Here is a 19,909-nt window from a genome sequence, read left to right on the forward strand (position 1 = left end):
AGTGGAATCAATAAAGTGGAAGAGGATTTCTTGAGAGCGCTCCTTGTTGGGAGAGCCATTAAGTCTGCTTACAATACATAGTGTGAAAATAGGAAGACTTTCGAGAGAAATCGCCAGACTTTGCTAAAAGTGTGCGACCTTTGTCCCGTTGTCACTCACTGTTCATCTGTGGTTACAACCAAGTCAACCAAACACTGGCTTCTATCTGAATATGTCTGAGAAGCTTAAATTTTTTTCCCCAAAACACCTTAAAAACATTAAAATAATTTAATGCAGTAACTATTTTTTCCCTCCTTTCCTGCTCTATTTTACAGCTGTTGAGATTTAACAGGAAAGCATTAGAAGTTTTCTGAAAAGGTTATGTTTAGATTTATACACTGTGGTTCGGCTCTTTATAAATAATGTAGGGGAAAAGGAATGGATGAACTAATATAGCTTCTGGGGATACTCAGATTAAAGATTTAATTACTGGACCAACTGACAAGGCATTTAAAGAAACAGTCAGTGTGTAACTTGCATTTACTGCAAATTGGAGACACTCAGGAATTAAATTTGCTTAATATTAAAGGTATAATACAGAGCACAAAGCAGATTAATGCTGAATTAATTTTATGGATTTACACTGCTTCAGTCGGACGTTTATTCATCCATAGTTACTTGGTGCTTTCAGTGGACTCTCTTAGACATCACAGTGTTTTTTTAATATATGTATTTTTAGTCAAAAAAGGCAACAAGAGAAGGCATATTGCTTAAGTCAGGACATTTGGGAAATTAGAAAGCTGTGGATTTGCAGCATAAAGTAAGATGAAGGTACCATATGTCGTTTGAAACTTATCACAACTCATTTCTTGCAGGAAGTCTTAGATAATTCTACTCCTTTTATTATTCCATGAATTAAACATAATGTCCTCTATGCCTGGAAGAAGCTGATCATTTCTTATTATGGAGGATAATGAGGGACGCTTTGTTATTTTTGTCACAGCATTTTCGATTTATCACGCAGGGATCACATAGAAGTACTTATTACTGAATTTTTATTAATAACTGCAGGGACTTCAGTGATATCTCTAATGAACAAGGATCGTGTAAGCTGCCTTTAATTCACACCGATCTCTCAGGGAACAGAAACTTTGCGGAAGGAGAGAAAAAAACAGCTGAGCCAACGAGCTGTAAGTAAAATATACGCAGACAAGTAGGGCTGTGTTTGCGGCATTCCACGACTTTATTATACCACTTATCTCGACAACCTGTTGCGCGCTATTGCAACATGAACTGTGCAAATCACCTGCAGTGTTAGCGCGACCTAAAGTTGATCATAAATGTCTTTTTTTGTAATAGAAATGTACTTTCTCAAGGTAGTTTAGCTCCACTAAATGACATGGAGGGATTTTTCTTGGCAAATGTTTTGCTTTTCTTTCCTCCACTTGTTGTACAGTCATCAAATTCAGCCAGAAAAAGGTTTCATCAGATTGAAAAGTATTTTGATTTATGTATACCGATAGAATGGCCCGCATTAAAACTCAAATCACTTTATAGTAATAAGACTGATTTCCAAATACACTTTTGCGTTCTTATAGAATGTATTCAGTTAAATTTTTTTTCAAATATCTAAATAGAAATGACTAAATCTGAACAGTAACTTGTAGCATGTGAGACATGTGGCTGCTGGTTTTGGTTCAACTGATTAACTGAAAGGCACATAAGCGGAAATAAGGGCCAACAAAATCCATGTCACGTAAATTAACACTGTTATCGCCACTCATGTTTGATATTAAGTGCAAATACTGCGAACACAGCGGCTCATATCAGTCTGACACTCCCTTTTTTCCAATGGCAAGAACAGAACACTTCCAGGCAGCACTCAGCAAGGCACCGAACAAAACCACAAATAATAGAAGTTAATTCCACAGACCAAAGTCATGGCCAATAAAATCTGAGGGTCTGGAAATTTACCTGAACTGGAATGGCTAATATAAAACCATAATTAAGTTGGTCTACCGCAAATGTCACCAAGGGTTCTAGGCTTTTTTATTTTTATTTTAAACGAGAAACCAAATGTAGTACTTTTAGTGTCAGTCTGGGACCCAGGCCCACTCGGGATTTCAAGGACTTTGTTAAGAAAAAAAAAAGAAAGACCCACTTTGAGGCCTCATTCAGCTCCGCCTGATGGAAAACCTCTCCTGATTCACAGTGGGATCATTATTTTAGTGGAAAAACAACACTGCTCTCTGGTGGCAGCAGAGAAACAGTACAGTAAATCCCTCCGCAAGCTGCAAATACACCAAACGCACGCATGCAGTACCACACGTGAGCACCAGAGTATAGTACATATCAAGTTTTCTTTGAGCAGAAGAGCCGTGTCCTCGGCTCACCTCGCCAAACTGACACCAACTTGTAATTGAGACATAAAGCAGCAGCATAAAATAAAGATTCCCTCTGGTGCTGATAAATTAAGGCAGTTTTCATCAGTTCGCTTCCTTTCTTGTATTGAACGCGTGCCACCGAAATCCACAGACTACATCCCAGAATATGTAGCGTTGCATTGAAAGACGTAATGGAACAAAGTGCATGAATTTACAGCAGAAGGGAGTTAACTGAATCCTTACTTGTTGAGATGTTAATCCCTGAATCATTATTGTGGCCCGCCAGTGGCTCCCCTAAAATCTTCTCAAAAGACTTTGAAGCCGGTCAAATAAAGCAGGTTTTAGTGTGGTTTAGTGTCCCTATTTACCCAGGCACCAAATGACTCTGACTGTGTCTAATTCAATATATAAACACTTAACCAGCTTCTCAGGAGGCTGTTTTAGCAGTGCAGTGTTAGCAGGGAGCATGAAGGCGTTCACTCCCAGTAAGTGGAAATTCTGCTCTAATTAAACACAGTCTGATTAATTAAATATCACTGTTTGCACCTTTGTAGGTCCCTGCTTGTATAATTTCTGCTGTGTTCGAGATGGATTCAGTCTAACCTATCATGATTCATCAGCTTGTAAACATGCAGGAGAATGTAATTACTTGATTAAGAGAAAGTTCTCAAATTAAATATATAGCAGACAATGGCTCCTTGCTGCAGACACGACACATCTGTAAAACAGCCCTGCTGCAGGAGCTTTTCCTGTGCAACGTATTTCAGTTTGGTAATTTGAAACAGTAAACTGAAGAAGCTACATTAACTTAGCGCACATCCAGTTTGTGCTTTTAATAGCTGTGCTTGCTAAGGACAAACAACATATTCAGAGCATGCTTTAGTGTTTGTGAGGCATTAAAGCCGTGTTGCAATGGTAGCGGTTGAATGTGTTTCAAATAAAACTCTTTGTTACAAATTGTATTATGGAGAGAATAACTTTGTGTGGTCTTTGAAACCCCGGTAAGTGTTTTTGCCCCGTCTTCTTGCGAGTTACAGACCCACACAGATCACAGCATAACTGTAAACACATTTTCTCTGTGTTTCTCTCGCCAGCTGGGCCTCACTTTCTCTGGAAATAGATGTTTTTGTGTTGTTTTGTGTTTTGTTTTGTTTTTTCCTGTTCAAGCTCAACCAGAGAGGAAACTCAAGTAAAGTCCCAGCGTGTTGAGAGAGGCCATCATAATGCGAGAGGAAGAACTTCAGGTTTTGTGCAGAACAGATCTATCTGTGACTCATTCAGACTCACTTATTGTTGTTTATTTATTGTTTTGTTCTTTTGTTTGGTTCTTTGTTTAGATGGTTTAATGTTGCATGTGGGTGGAACAGTGGTCCAGTGGTTCGCTCTGTTGCGTCACAGCAAGAAGGTACTGGGTTCAAACCTGCTGATTGCCAGGATCCTCTCTCTGCCAGTGTCCCTACCACGCACTGTAGGTTAACTCAGGATTCTAAACTGACTGTTGACCTGTTTTGTATGATCCAGCCTCGGCACCCTTCAACAGGATAAATCAGGTTTTGCTAATACATGGGTGGTTTCAGAGTGTCCTGAAGGTTTAGAGGTTTAAAAGTAATTTAATATTCTGTGGAGAAATCTTTGCCTCGAGTCTTAAAGACATCTGTGATGTATTCTCAGACCCTCACTGTTGCCACCTTCAGATTCAGCTTGTTGTGGGGTCTCTTTGCCTTCAGTCTGGTCTTCAGTAAGTGGAATGCAACACACACACATTAAGATCTGGTGACTGACTCAACCTGATGAAGATATTCCACCTGATCACCCTGGAAAGCTTTTATTAATTCTTTTTCTTTTTCTTTTTGCTACATGAATGATTAAATGCAGCTTAATGAGTTTTGATATATGTGGCTGAACCTAAGCAAACAGAAGGCTTCTATACACTTCTACATTCATCCTGCTGCTTCTGTCAGAGATCATCAGTAAATGCTGGTGAACCACCATGTTTGACAGATAAGATGATGTGCTTTTGGTCTCGACCTCTTTCCTTTCTTCTCTGCAGTCCCCCCCGCCTGCCAAAGTGGAGTTTTTGTTTCATCAGTAGATCAAAGTTTATTACACAACTCATTTTTAAAGCTTTGATTGATTGATTCTGATAGATTTTGTTGTTGTTTCTTTTTTTTAGAATCATTAATATCTGCTTCACTTGTATGCCTCTTTGCTCTTCATACTGACAGACACCAACTAAAGGACAAGTCTCAGCCATCAATCAGTTCTGAGCCATGTGTGAGATGTTTTGTGCATGAAATAAACACAAAGCTCATGAAGAAACATTAAGTAGCCAAGTTTCAAATGACTTAAAGGTTTTGCAAATTGAGCACGATGTGTAAAACGGTCATATTCACACATAGTGATTTCAAAATGTATCTAAACCTACTCAAATTTAGGTGAAGACTTAGCTCTTTAATATAATATCTATTCTTTTATTTTAAACTGAATGTGCTGGAGCACAGAACCTGAAAGGCAGCAAATTGTTTACAGTTCAGACTGTACATAGTAAACATAGTTTGCAGAAGAAGTCGGATGCATGTTTTCTCTCCAGGGTGATGACAGGTGTGGATGTAACCTGCAGATGTTTTGATGCATTTTTTTTCATTTGAAAATTTGTTTTATACACTCAATCTTTTTGTCACTAAAAATTGCTGATTGTTTAAAGAGCTGAGAATGCACAGTGTGCTATATGTTTCCTGTCATCTCACGAATATCAGAGACAATCTAATTTGCAACTTAATGATATAAGTTAAGGTTTTATGACTGAATTTCATTGCTCCATTAAGCTTTGCTTTATCACAGGAGAAAAACAGCAATTAAACCCTATAAAATAATACAAAATACTTATCTTCCATGGTGAACTTTGGCAGTTGGGCTCTCTCCCGGCAGCAGCAGGGAGGCAGCATGAGGTTTCAAATTTATCAGTCCACTAACTTCAGTAGGTGAAATGGAGTAAAATTGTAAGCCATGCTGCTCTGTTGTCTTCTTCTTGTTCTTGTTCTTCTTCTTTTTTTTTAAAAAATATCTTCACAGTATATATTATTTAAATACTATTATATTAAGAAGCTTTTCTTAGTACAACAGATATGAAAAGTTTGACCTGGTGTTTTGGTATACTGACAAGTGGAACATTTTTAAGAAGGTTGATCTTTAAAAAAAGCAAGCGTTACAAGTCTAATAAACATCACAAGACAATTTAAGACATGCGTGTTACAAGTCCAATAAAAAACAGATGTAACAAATCAAAGTTATTATAAAAGTACTAAAAATGCTGAGAATAGTTTTTAGGTGAGACAGATGTACAGACTGTGAAAGAATGTGGAAGTTATTTGCTGAAGGATGTGCAAAATCTCACTGTATGTAGTATGGGATTCTTGCATCAGATGTAAAATCTATAGAAATACACAGTTATGTAGTTTTCTTCCCAGTTATGCAATCTCAGCTTTATGATCTACTGTCTGGTAAGTTTATTTGGTCATAGGATAAAAAGTCTGTGAGTTCATTCGTGTTTTTATCCAGGATTCAAAAGTGTTAAGTTATCTGGCTATAGCTATAGTAATCCCAGAAGTATACTAATTATTTCTTCAAAATAAAAAACATTGAAGCATTCAAACAATACGGGTGATGAGTGATTATCCCGCAAGTCGTTTTCAGCAGTTTTCATAGACAATTTTAATTTATCGTTGACCATCTCTGTGATCCTAAAAACAACTTGGTTAAACGTGAGAGTTGGTGTTTTATCTATTTCTGTCTTGTATCGTACTTTTATTTTGAAAAGTGCAGCCGGAAGACACAGTGGGCATGGTGTCTGCCTTGACTCTGGTCCTTCACATTAAAGGCTGCTGGAGGCTGGATTAGGATGAAGATTTAAGGAGTCACATGGACTCAACTTTCCAACTGGTGTCCAGTTGTTGTGCTCTGCTCAGTCACACACTCTGTGGGACGCTGCCTCACACTGTTGTGTCACTTTTTTTTTTTTTTTAATTTCTCAATTTTGTTTTCTTTTTATTTCGGCATTTTTTTCTGCCTTTCGTGGATTTGAAGTGCAGACACCGGTTGCCTCCCCCCCACCATGACCATGCTGCAGACTTCACACTTTGGCAACTGAAGCCCGTTTTGTGATGTGAAACTTTTGAACTGCTGAAGGACAAATTAGCTTTTTTTTATTTTTTATTTTTTAAGCCACACTCAGAATGACTGAGGAGAGCAGAAGTGAGCACAGAGCTGAAAGCGGGAAGGACTTGGAGAAGCAGCTCCGGTTACGAGTGTGCGTCCTGAGTGAACTTTCCAAGACTGAACGGGATTATGTTGGGACGCTCGAGTTTCTCTCGGTGAGTGTTGTGAACAGTTTATATACACTGAACAAAAAAAAGTGCAAATTTTACTAACATGAAGCTCCCATAATGAAACAACAACAAATAAACAAAAACAGGCAGCCTGCTTAGTATGCATGGTGCATCAGCCTGCAGAGCCAGAGCTCGTCCACTAAGTGTTAATAAGCTGTAAATAAAAGCCTGCATGCTGTTGTGTTGTGAGCAGGATGCCTAAACATAAGACTTAAGAAAGTTGTCTGTAATACAGCCTGAACCCATCCCACTGATGGACATGTTAACCTTTCGGATTGAGAGTGTGAAATTGGACGAGCAGTCACAAAGAGGCAGCTTTAGTTCCTGCACAGCCAGTGTGATGTTTAATCCTCTTCTCAGTCTGCTCATGGTGGTTTGTCCGGCAGTAGATGCACACTAGAACATTTTGTCACCTCAAAATCAAATGTTTCCACACAAAACACCCTCTTTCTGCACCTTTAAGTGACCTCATTCTCAAATGATTTCCACACCTTCAGGTTAAAGTTTATCCGTCAGTATAACTTAACTGTCCTGTGCAGCATTTCCATCCAATAATGACCCCCACTTGCCACCCGGCAGAGAAAAAAAAAAAAAACAGTAGAGTGGGTTTTGCTGATTTCTCTGCCAACTTCTCATCGAATCCAGAAGGGTTGAGTTGTGCCAAAAACAGCACAGGTGGACTCGAATAAAAACCGCCAGAGCTGGCACTCAGCTGGCAACACATCTCCGGCCTCACACTGAGGTTAACACTCGGTTTCCTGCAATCCCAGGAGCCGTGCACTGTCAGTTTAATGGCATCACATAAAATGACACCTAAACTCAAGAGTGGAAAGTGGTAATTGTGTGCAACTGCTAATCAAGCATTCGCGGAGGATGTGAGAAGTCTGTGCGGCGAACACATGATGTAATCCCGTAGTGCTTATGTTTGACAGTCTGGGCTGTGGGATTGGATTCCTTCCACTATATTTTCAAATTCTCAGCAGCGATGGGAAACTTTGCGAGGGGGAAAGGTTGAGGGGGCACTGTGTTGTACATCCTTGAGAGCGCGATTTCCCAGACTACATGTATGAATGTGTGCGTCCAGATGTTTCCAATGGAGGACAGAGGGGATGGATCTCTATCTGGCCTCTCTTAGAAGAGGCATCACTGGAGAAATGTGTCCTCTGTCCTGGTGATGGGGGATTCTGGGGAATGCGGCCACCCCTCCTTTATCTCCCCCTGTAGTGCTGGAACTGGGATTCATTTCAGAGGTGACTGATCCTTACAAGGACTTTCTGTTCTGGCTGGGAATGTCGGGATGGAAACATCAGGCTGAGATCTAACAGTGAGGGATGGGTTAGTTGGTTTAGCTGTTGTAGCTGTTGGGGCTGAATGATGATAATGATGTAGAGACTGTAAAGTGACAGAAAAAGAGTCACTCTTATCTGCAGCTCTTTCTTCTGGGAGATCCTGGGGAGCATCGTGGAAGACACTCTGGAGGATCAAAGAGGACCCTACTGCAGAGAGGGGTCACATTGAAGACTTTCATCTGATCTCACACGTGCCCCCCCTCGCTTCCTCAACTGCCACACTAGAACCAGTTACAAACCACACCAGACTTTGTATGTCTAGAGGTCAAAATGGAGGACATCCAGACCCCCCCGATCACCTCGCTCTGCGACTCCCTGGTGGGATAATCCAAGGGAGTCGCAGCAGGGAGAGATGAGAAGACTGGATATTGCTGGAGGGCTGAAAGGGAAAAGGGTAGAGCAGATCACACGGTAGATATTGCCAGGAGGGTGTAAGGGTGAGTGGTAATGGGGGGGGAGGGTGGTCTCTGTGAGTGGCTGGGCTTGGTGCCTTCTCTTGTAAACCATATTTCCTGGAGGAGGAATTCCTCTGAGGTTAGGAAATGCTGGAGAACAATGAGACTCCGGTCAGTAGGCAAAGTTGAACTGAAGAGCAGAGATTGTTGCCGCTGATCCGTGGGACCTAAACACAAAACACCTCGCACATACTCTGTTGTTAAGGTAGTGGAAAACAACACAGAGAGCAAGGATGATTAGAGCGCTTTGTCCCAGGACAGTCTGAGCCCATTGTGTGGACCTACCTAACCTCTGCTGGGAAAATATGCAGATTGCATCTTCAAGGTGTCACTCCTGGAAAGTCTAACTTTGACTTTCTTGGTATTAAAACTCCACCTTTTACTCCTAATGTACTAAACTTCCACAGTAGTCTGACTGTGAGCGGGAGGCTCTAGGGAAGCTGGCTGAAATATCTCCTCCCTATCTTATATAATGAACAATTATAGCGGGAGATAGTGGGCGGTGGTGGACGCTGGTGTTTATCTTGGACAGCTACGAGCCAATAAAATGACAGTCATTCTTAGAAATGCCTCAATGAGAGGAACAAATCAAGACATAATGTAAACAGTCGCCCTAATGAGCTCTTTGCATCTCTGCATTTTTGTAGTCGCCCTGTCAAATGAAATACTTTGCTCAGACTCTGCCATCGATATAGAGACACTGAAAGCCATTTGCTCGCATGATAATCATTTCATAGAGAGAATGCAAGATGTTACAATGGGGGAAACCTTTCATGTCCTGATTCTGGAGGGAGAACTGAGCCACAAGTTAACTTAATATATTCCAAAGAGCTTTGCAGTGCATTAAGTGGTCCCTTAGCTGCTGCCTTTCTCCCCCAACAAAAGCCAGTGTAATGTGAGCGTAATGTTTAAAACATTTTTAATCCCCCGCACAAATTGAAATTACATAAAACTGGTTTTAGACATCGTAATGCTGCAAAGTCCCTACTTTTTGTCAATCTTTTTAAACTATTGGTCTTGAAGGGATGAAATTAAAGAAATGCTGTAAATTGCATGTATGTTTTGACATCTTTCAAATATGATTACCCTTGATACATGTCCTGAGCTTTATGTGGAAAAAAAACAAAAAGTGTTGGTCAACAAGCAGGTTGGCAATCACTTTAAATCGACGGTGGCTTTTCTGTGAAAATGACTGCGGGAAGTTGGAAAATCAAGCCTAATGGAGAAAGCAGTCACCGAGGAGCAGCGTTTACTGGCTCTTAGGAAGCCAGGTGTTCAAGTGAACCCTGTCCCTGTGTATTTGTATTTGGAGGTTCCACCTCTCTCCCTCTCTCAGGGTTTGGATTTGTTTACGTCTTAGCTGCGAGACTGACTTTGGCAGCGGCAGCCGGGTCAAGAAGTTTTCTTTTTTGCCTGTAACATTTGACCAGTGGGCAGTCCTGAACGAGGTCATGTCAAGGGGGGAGGTTCATATCCTCTGGGCAGACAGCTGATGACCCCAAAGGTCACAACCTCTTGTTCCTATCCCCTTTTCCTGTCTGTTAATCTGTAGATTTCATGCCAACATTTCAGCTCCCTCCTGTGTTCTACGTGATGGAAACAGGAACAGAAGATTCAGTTGGTCGGCGCATCCTGATCTGATGAAAAAAACAAAACAAAACACAGCAACAGAAATGTGTAAACAGTGACAACAAACTTTGAGTGTGTGTGTTCAGTATCAGGCTGTAGAGGGCTGTTGCTGGACAAAAACTACTGCCAGGTTTTCTTATCATCAGTTTTTTTTTTTTGTTGTGCTCTGGTAAGAATCTGCGGTTAAAAAAAAGCAAGTAAAATGAAGTCTTACTTTTAGTTTCTGTTGAATAATAAATGAAGGCAGATAGCTGTTTTACTGAGTCAGTGTTTTTAGGGGGTCTGAATCCAGAAATGTTAAAAGCTGTTGTCTGGATAAGCAAAAGTTGTGTCTGTGCTTATAGCCCCTTGTGCAGATTCAGCTAAGTTTTTTTTTAAAAATAACTCCATCAGATAAGGCAGGGCACATTCAACATGTGTGCTCACATGACGCTGCTGCGCTGGGATCGGGCAGTTATGAGACCGCAGGCGAGTGCTTAATGCAGACAGCCTGCCGATGGCCGTTTTCTGTTGCTTACATCAGTTTGTCTCTATAATGGGCTGCATTTTGCGATAAGAGATTCCACGGAGAGGCAATCTGCTGTTTCTACCCTGATTGCTCTCTTCTTTATTCCTTAATTACTTCCTCTTTTTTTTCAGAGCTGATGATCGCCCCATGGAGTAATTCTCTTACTCATTCCACACCTGCCTCTTATCCCCTCTACCCTTCTCATATGCCTCTTTTTTTTTTTTTTTTTTGTCCTGCTGCTCTTTCTTTCTTTCTTTTTTTTCCTCCCACCACTGTGTCTTAGAGAAAGGAGCTTTTGGATACTGTGTTGACAAAAGATGTACTTTCCCCACTCCTTTCTTCCTACATGAACGTTCATTATGACCCCTATTAGGCTCGAGCTGCATGTTTCCGTATCACCGAGCAGAATCTTGAACTTCCCACACGGGCCAAGTTAATTGAAGATCCGTCTTAATTTAGTCATATTCCAGGTACAAAGACACACACACACACACACACACACACACGCACACGCACACACACACACACACACACACACACACGCATACACAGAGGTTTCTAAGGGAGTAAGCAGAAAGAAAAGAAGGTGAGATGTTTTTCTCCTTGACTCTTTTTAATTGGATTTGGTCAGGCTCCGCTCTCAGAGAATACTGGCAGTTTCTCTCTTGTGTCTGTCCCCCTTGTGAGGCCCCTGAACTGATGAAGCGGCTCACTTGCATTTTAATTTCACACCGCCGCCGCCACCACCACACAGGCGGCCTACATTTTATATTATGTTTGCATAGATGTACCCCTCAATTCTGCACTTTTTTTTTTTTTTTTTTTAAATAATCTAAACTGATGATTATAAGTGCAAAAAGATCTCTCTCTGACTGGCCAGGCAGTCTTGTAGATGGCTATTTTGTGCCTTTTTATTTCAACGTGTGCATTATGAGTAGATGAATGATGTTTAAGACTCACTCTTAAAGCTAAATCTGTCTCTTAGTCAGCCTGAAGATGAATGATAACAAGGATTAGCTTGAAGACAACACAAGCTGCTCCTGGGGAGGTTTTTGCCTCAACTTTGAATTCCATATCAATTAAAACACTGAGCAGGATAATCCTTCATCTCCCTATTGAGCAGTGCTGCATTGGGAGCTGCTTTGTGTTTTGCATGCCATCCAATATGTTGTGCATTCAACTTTGAAAGAAAAAAAAAAAACTGGCAATTTACTAGATGTAGCAAATACCACAAATATTCGCTAGCATGCATTCCTACATTATGCCACATTGTAGAATTAGTGATGGTGATTGTTTACTGAAATCTGGATCTATGACTTCATTGATAACTGTTTGTTTTAGTCCTGCACACCTTCCCTCCGTCAGTGTAAATTCCCTCTAACAGGTTCTTACACTGGAGAGAGTTCTTTTGTCTCAGAGGCCATTTTTCAAGCAGGATTTCCTTCCTTCCTGGACCTCCCCGTCTTTACATTGTGCTGCGTGTTTCCTGCTTAAACACACATGCACACTCGTACACTTCCCCCCACCGAGGGGAAAGCAGCGTTGCGCTACAGATGCCCACTTGGCAACGCTAAGCTCCTCTGCATAGGCGGACGGGGCTGCAATAAGCCCTGTGCTGAATCCATTGAGCGGCTTCGGCTCGGGAGGTGGAGGTGGTGCTGTCCCTCTGCCCAGAGGAGAAGGCGGCCTTTGATTTGGCCAGTGCCAGCTGCCCGGTCACATGGCGCCTACGTGCGACAAGTAGAAGAGTGGCAGGGCTACGGTAGACACTTGTCAGGACGTTGAGGCTGTGTGACGGGGTCATCATTACAAGGGGGCTCTGTGTTTTAGCTGGCATGCTCTGCTGTGTTAAACACACACACACACACACACTTGCTCAGATCAGTATGCCTGCAGTGCAGAGTGTGCACCCTCAAACTTCTATCAGCGGTGCCATAATTTTGAATGACACTGTTGGGGGGGAAAAAAGAAAAAAAAAGCTGACAAAATGTTTCAGAATTATTTGTATGTTGCTCATTAGCCCAGTTAAGTAATCGGCAGTGAAAATTTAATTACAGACCACGTGATCTGATGTCATGAACTGTCTCACAAATTCTCTCTGCCTCACTGCCTGCTGCATTCTCTAATGTGATTTTGTCTTTTTTGATGAAGCGTCTAGACAGGCTCACATGTTTCCTCTGTGGTTTAAAGTCACACTTTCCATGTCATTCATGTCTCTGTCCGTCCTGCATGTCAGAATGTGTAGACTCGGAGCTGCCCAGTCAGACATGATGGGAAATTCCACTTCAGTCTAAATGATTTAATTAAGCATTTTGAAGAGAATTTGCTATTGAAGCTCTAACAGTTAGACAAGTATCTCTCTGTCTCTAAGCATCCTCTGTCTGCAGACATTCTTTCGGTCTCTTGTTCTTTCTTTTGGAAACTATTTGTCTCTAGTACTAGTGACCTGACCTTGTTTGAATAGAGCTCTACTTTCCGCCTTTTCTGCCTTCTAGTCTGGAGTCGTCAGCCTGTAAAATAATGTAGGAACAAAACTTCTACCATATCATAATGAATAAATAAATGATTAAATAATGATGACAAAATGGTAACGACGAATAGTAAGTAGGTCTATACTGGTCCGATGCAGCCATGTTGGCATAGCGCCTCCTGCTCTGGTCATTCACAGACAAAAAGAAGCTGTGATGAGCAGAACCCTAGCAGGAGGGGGTGTTTGTACGGGTGGGCACACTCTCAACAGTCCTACTTTGGGAGAATGAGCGTCTGGCAGGGTAGTTGTTCATTTCTCCATTGACAGTGTCCGGTTCTGTCATGTGTGAGAGAAGCTGACACTGCAGGTTTCGTTTTTTTCTCGCCAGTCCTGCCGAAATAGATGGGGGGGGGGGGTTTAGCCTCCCACAGATGGTGCACAAGTAATCAGACGGTCAGACGGTAATCTGATGAACAGTCGGGATGTGTGACAGTCACGCTTGGGAATGCGCCACAGATTGGGGAAACTGACAATTCTGCTTAGTCATCTCGGAGATCAATACTGGTGTGTGGCTCCTTCGGGAATTGCCAGCAATCAGTGGGTGATGGTTTGCTTGGCTGCACATGGTGAATTGGGGGCTTGGTCTCTAAACTCTCATCTTCTGGAGGGTAATCTCTCCACCTAATATCCAATTTCACAATTGAAAAGATTGTCCTAATATGTTAAAGATGCCTTCCCCCTTATAGCGCCATGATGGATGGAATTGAACACAGCCTGTCAGGCGTTCAGTTTAACGGACGGGGCCGCGGCCGTCGTTTTCTGCTCAGTCACTCCAGCGTCAAGTGTGCAAGCGGCTCACTGGGGCTCAGGCGCAGACATTGGACACAGACATATTCATTAGATGAATTGCTTCATTCCAGCTGTTTATGAATGTATTGGGTGCCAGGGTCAGTGGAAGGACAGCAGTAACATCAAAGAGAAGAATTCCTAACTTTCACAGACAATACCGAGTCCTTGGAGAAGCCTCAAAGCACATTGCTTGTTTGTCTTGTTTTTAGTTTTCTACGCAATTCTCACAAGACAGTCATGTTCTGAAATGATAAACTTTTAAATTTTATTCCAGTCACTTTCTCTTCTTGGCTCTCTCATGACAGGGACACACATTGTATGTTGCCAAGAAAGTGTCAGATCCCTCCTTCTGCAATAAGTGCTCTTACAGACATCCTGAATTTTAAATTAACACAAATGTTCCACAGACAAATGGGCTATTGTTCAGCAGAAGATGCTGTGAAATGACTCCTCACTATGTTCTCCATTGTTCATTAAAACAAGTCATTGAGCTGTGCGGATGAGCCTTAATAGCCACTCCCAAGATGGACGTATTAATACAACTGGATGTCTGTTTGGCGCCTGTTACATTCCCTGAAAGAAACAGGTCTGTTTGGCAAAAACTAATCAGAGGGCTGATGAGATGGCAAGCCCGGGATGAGTCTTGGAGGTGTCACTGGGACCTGTGGAAGGCAGGAGGGGCATTGGTTTATAGGAAGGGATCACTACAAAGAACCTTTTCTCTCTTTTCGGATGTCCCCCAGTGTGCTCTCGGCACCAGAGACTGTTTGTCTCTGGTCAGTACTCAGGGGAAGTTCAGTTTTTTGCTTGCCAGGAATTCGGTGTGTGTGCATAGGTGTGTGTATGGGAGGCCTCTGTGCAGGAGATTTAACCCTGTGATGTTGAAATCCGGTTTAAGAGCAGCTCCTCTGTGCAGGAAGCATAGTAAAGGCACCATATCCTCCCCACAGAGTTGCCATGTTAAGAAGAAGGCTAAACAAGGTTCTCTTTTCTTCCCTTCTTCCTTTCCCTCTGTACTTCCTTCCCTATCTGTTTATTCTGTCCGCCTCCTCCCTTTTCTATCTCCGCTCTCTCACCAGCGCAGCACATTCTCGGATACTCAGGTACTCTGAGAGGTTGTGTGATGGTTGCACACCTGTTACCTGGTGTCCTTTAACACACTTTTGTCACTGTCTGAGGAGAGACTATATGACAAAGAAATACACACACATACAGTATTTGAAAACACTGCTATGTTAATGAGCAAAAGCTTCACAGTCTGGTGATTCACTCCAGTGGGCTTTGTCATGTGGAAATTGTTGTTTGTGTGTCCGTCTCCAGCTTTGAATAAGCCTTTGTCTCGTCTTTTTTTATTTGTTAACAAGAGAGGATTCCTTCATGGTGATGCTGGACTGTGATAAATTGATTACCTGTACAAGTGCACGGCGATGTCCTTATAGATTTTCTTTTTTTTTTTTTTTTGCAGCAACGTTGTAAAAAGTGTGAAACAAATTGCATATATGGGTTGTTTATTTGCATTTTTCTTCCTCCGGGTAAGACTCCAAAGCAAATCAGTGAATTGTGAGTGGACAGAAATTTGAATAGTCAGCAACACATTTGAACCAAAACTCTGGCAATGTAGCAGTTGTTTTAAAATTGTACAGACAGATGTGCTGTTCCATTTAATAACGTCTTTTAGTGAAGCTGCGTCACCGCTTTTAATTTTAGGAAGAGGACGGTGTTCTACATTTGAACCTATTTATCCACAAGGGCCGAAAATGGTTGTTTTGCATGTAATAGATCAAACACACCCCGTGTTCCTGCCCACTCTTCCAATGGTTCTAACTTGAATGCATAAACAGATGTTTGAGGCTAGCTTTGTACTTGATTCAAACTAATTTCTGCAGCATGGGAGCAGCCAGATAGCTTTTTCAGCCTTTCTAATCAAAGCAACTTGTTGCTTTGTTTTGCTCCTTTGGATCTGGTTAGCACTCTGTTCCTCTCAGGAGGGAGGGTTTTGTATTCCCATCACAGCCTGTTCTGCTGGGTTTAACAAGACTGTCTGTGTAACATGCTGAGCGACAGGCATTTTCTTCCTTTTTTTCCCCCATTCTCTTGTACATTCTCTGACACAAGTGCATGCTTCTGAAAAATACTGTACACACACTTTATTTTGAAACTCAAGAATGTCCATCATTGTCCTCTTGTTATGTCATTTTTTCAGTTTACTCGGCCTCTGTTTTTGCCAAACTCCTCTCGTGTGATTCATTTGTTTCATTGACAAAGAGATAAACATACACAGGGGGAGTGGCTTGTCTTCCGCTGATTGTATCTTTCCAGTCTGGTGAAGAGATTCCGGGGGGGAGAGCATTGCATAATATCCATTCACAAGTGTCCTAAACTAAGCTGGTTCTCCGGCCCGTCTGTTTACCCGCCTCCTCCTCCTTTACTATATGACACTCAAGTCCACAGGATGCAGGGTGTAATTTCAGCAGCCCGACACCTGAACAGAAAACATATTTCAGCAAACAGTAGTTATTGAGTGAGCTGTCAGTCATGTGAAATTGAGGCAGTTTTCTGCTCTGTCCAAGTCTGTAATAGAAACGTCTGTGATTTGACCTGCAGATCAGCAAACTCAACCTGATATCAGTTTCCTGCTTGCAATTTCAGCGTGACAGTTAAAGTCAAGTTATTACAATTTATTTTTTTTTCCTCCCAAAATCTGAGCATTACTGTGTGATGCACTCCAGTCATGATTTCCACTACCATGTCTTTGTAGCCCGCAGTATGTGGTCCTTTGTTGATTAATGGCATGTAGGGCCACATGCAGTGATTGGACTAATCTATTCATCACACCCATCTGCTCTGTGGAATAATGAAAACTTTAATGGGGTTTTAATGTGTAGTCCTCCCTTAGCAATCAGAGCGACAATCCAGGTGATTATACCTGGGCCTCGGGGAGCAGGGAATGACTTTCTGAGAGAGTTTTTTTCCTCGTTGAATGCCCCTGATGCGAGATCAAGGATTGAAGAAGCGTGTTCTGTATGTACAAGTAGAAGAAGGAAAACGGCAGCCTCAGCTCCTCACTCTCCCCCTTTAGGGAAAAATATGTCAGTGGCTACTCACAAGCTTCAAGTGAGTGGCATACAGCATGTGTGTTTCTGGGTGTGTGAGGAAGAGTGGATGCCATTTTGGAGAATTTTCCTAGAAATGCCAATGGAAAGAATGCTGGAATGCTGTATTTTAAGGTCATCACTTTGCCTCACAAGCTCAGAAATACGGTAAAGGTGGTGATACAAAAAAACCTTAAAGAAAATTCACAAACAACACATTCTTCTGGTGAACTATGACTTGTTGTTGGGTGTTTTATGCTCTCTTCAAAATGCCTGTACATCTTTGGTCACTGAAGGCGTGACATGGGTCATGAACAGCTCCTGTTGAGCCTTAAAATGCATTCAAATCTGCTTGTGATTCAGTTGTGGCTAGTGCCCAGACATGTCGGATTCCTGCTAGAAAGCACATCCAGTCCTAGGGAACAAAATGCATCCCTCTGGAATTCAACAGTCGTTGTGTGAAGACAAAGACAGCAGCTACGGTTTAACACGGTGGAAATGTTTCTCTTAGAAATTGACACCAAAAAGTTACTTGAAGAATGAAGAAGAATCATGAATGAGTCAACACTTCTCCAGCTATGCTTCCGCACGCCTTTGTTTTGAAACGAAATGCGTCTTCAATCCTATTCTTTCAAGTGAATAATTTTTATCATCTTAGACAGAACTGTCAATACTATCTTGCACAAAAGCTTTAACCCGCAAAACAGATGTTCTACTCCGTGATGCTATCAAGAGACGAATTCTGGATGTGCTCCACCAACACCGATCACAAGACTGAATATGGATGACGCAGAGGTGTAGATGCAATGCATTTGCGCTTTTTGCAAATGAGCTGTGCATGTATGCAGCGCTGTGAGGTACCACAAACCTGGAAATGGGTTCACATTCACAGTCACCCTGGGTACTGTTACTGCGTCCATAAATCGAGTCAGTCAGCTTCCTATTCACTGTCCGTGGAGCTGTTCCAGGATGAGTCTCTTAACAGCATCAACAAGGCAGTCTTGGCAGTCTGTTCGGAAGAGACATGTTCGTTTCCACAAATCAAGTCTGAACTATCCACAATTCTAGGAACAACATGAACAGTGTCTCAAATTAACCGTTTAGCGGAGTGTTGTGTGTGTGGTAGACTTTATCTTAAAAACTACATGAAAGATGTTTTCAATTTTAAACCAGCAATTCTGCACGACAAAAACAAACACTCTCTTATCTTTTGAGTGGTAACACAATTTATTATCTCCATCCAATCAGATTTAGAGTGCCTGCACTCCATTATGCTGCATGTTTTTTTTTGCTTACGCTGTTTACATCTGATAAGCATCTGCAGTGTGTCTCCTTATATTTTGCAGCAGATTCCCCCCATAGCAATAGATATACAGTGTAATTAGTGCTTTGCAGATGTAGAGATTATTTCTTGTTGAATAGACTCTTCATTATTAAAAGTGAAGTTATAGACTCTCTAATGAGCCCGTCTTTGATGTCACACATCAACGGTAGGAAGCAGAGTTTTGATGGAGATTAGTGCTGCTTTTACTCATCTCACTGTAGGTCATATACTGTAGCCTTTGCCTGCCGGATTCTGCTCAGTGTTTGTACATATTAGACTTGCTAATCAGATGCTAATGCTTGTGAGTGGCAGAGTTGCGAGGCAAGGCAGCTACAGAATGGTAATCAGCGTGGAGTTGGCCTACAACAAAGAGGCTGATTATTTAAGCCCCCCTTTTCCAACCGCAAACCTAAATTCATGCATTCACTTACACAGTTCCGTTTGAAGCGCTGCCTGACGTCAATACAATGTGATTAAGATGATTCCTGTAATCTTTTCATGTCAACTTGTTTTCTTATGAAAGTTAACTGAGCATTGGCTTTGCAATTAGCCAGAAATGTAGACTTTACCACTGATTTAGCGCCACTGCCTTTCCATCTGTTCGCAATTCATCAAGTGAAACTTTTCAATAAGCTTACTGTAGTCGCAACCGCTCACTTAGATCTCGGTGTCGAGAAATAATCCTCGGCTTGTCCGCTCATTAAAGTAACCTGTTTACATGCTTTGTGGTTGTATTATGTTTGCTTGCTAAGGTCAGGTCGCCTGCTGTGTGGCTGCACCGGGCGACAGATGGCATTATGGCCCTCAGTGGGGCGGTAAAGGCACGGCCATGGTTAAGGTTAACTACAAAGACAGATGTAACTCCTGCGTGCACCCGCAGAGCCCGTGTGCAACATGCAGCCTTGCAGCATGGAGTTTGATCATGTTAGTCACGTATTTATCCTGCCGCACCATGAAATGAAGATTTGTGCTGCTGAAGTGTCAGAATCTGTTGTATTAGACAACAGCCTGCGTGCCTATTAGGCCGTCATGTTGCGCTGACTTTGTGCGAGGATTGGTGTGATCTGTGACAGGCCATTGATTAAGCTGGATTCTAGTTTTGACAGCCTTGCTGCATTTAGGAAACTCTGTCTTTTAAATGGTGTTTTGATGGACACAATTTGAATTAATCAGCTGGTTCAACTAACACTTTCTCGCTTTACCTTCCTTTCATTTCAGTTCATTTATCTTCAGTGTCATGAATCTCACTGCAGTGTTTTAGGAGGCTGTCTTGATGTAATAAAATCCAAATATTCCGACTAAAGGTCTCATATTTGTCTGTATCTTTCTGGCTTTTATGGCATTTTGAACGTAAATTAAGTGAGTTGTGCGACATGGAAAATGAAAGCAAATGCTGGTGTGAGCATATTTTTGTGATATTATGTCAAGGACATCTTTATAAACAGCTGCTTAACTTGCTTTCATTCAAATTTGTCAGAAATAAAA

The sequence above is a fragment of the Stegastes partitus genome, unplaced genomic scaffold (assembly GCF_000690725.1).
Source record: "Stegastes partitus isolate 25-593 unplaced genomic scaffold, Stegastes_partitus-1.0.2 Scaffold1897, whole genome shotgun sequence".
Classification (NCBI taxonomy): domain Eukaryota; kingdom Metazoa; phylum Chordata; class Actinopteri; family Pomacentridae; genus Stegastes; species Stegastes partitus.